We start from the raw sequence: 239 nt of genomic DNA on the forward strand, positions 1-239 counted from the left end.
ACATTACATAGGTTGATTAGATAATTGTTTATGAGAACAATTGATGAGTCTGGTTATATTACTCATGTGAATTAGATGATTGTTTATGAGAACAATTGATGAGTTTAGTTGTATTACTGAGTTAAATTGGATAATTGTTTACGAGAATAACTGATGAGTTATAATGTAATATGTTATATATATATATATGAACTGTTTTTCATATCTGAGTGTAATATTCTGAGTAAGTCCACGCCGTC

This window comes from Lupinus angustifolius, chromosome LG02, assembly GCF_001865875.1.
Source record: "Lupinus angustifolius cultivar Tanjil chromosome LG02, LupAngTanjil_v1.0, whole genome shotgun sequence".
Taxonomy (NCBI): domain Eukaryota; kingdom Viridiplantae; phylum Streptophyta; class Magnoliopsida; order Fabales; family Fabaceae; genus Lupinus; species Lupinus angustifolius.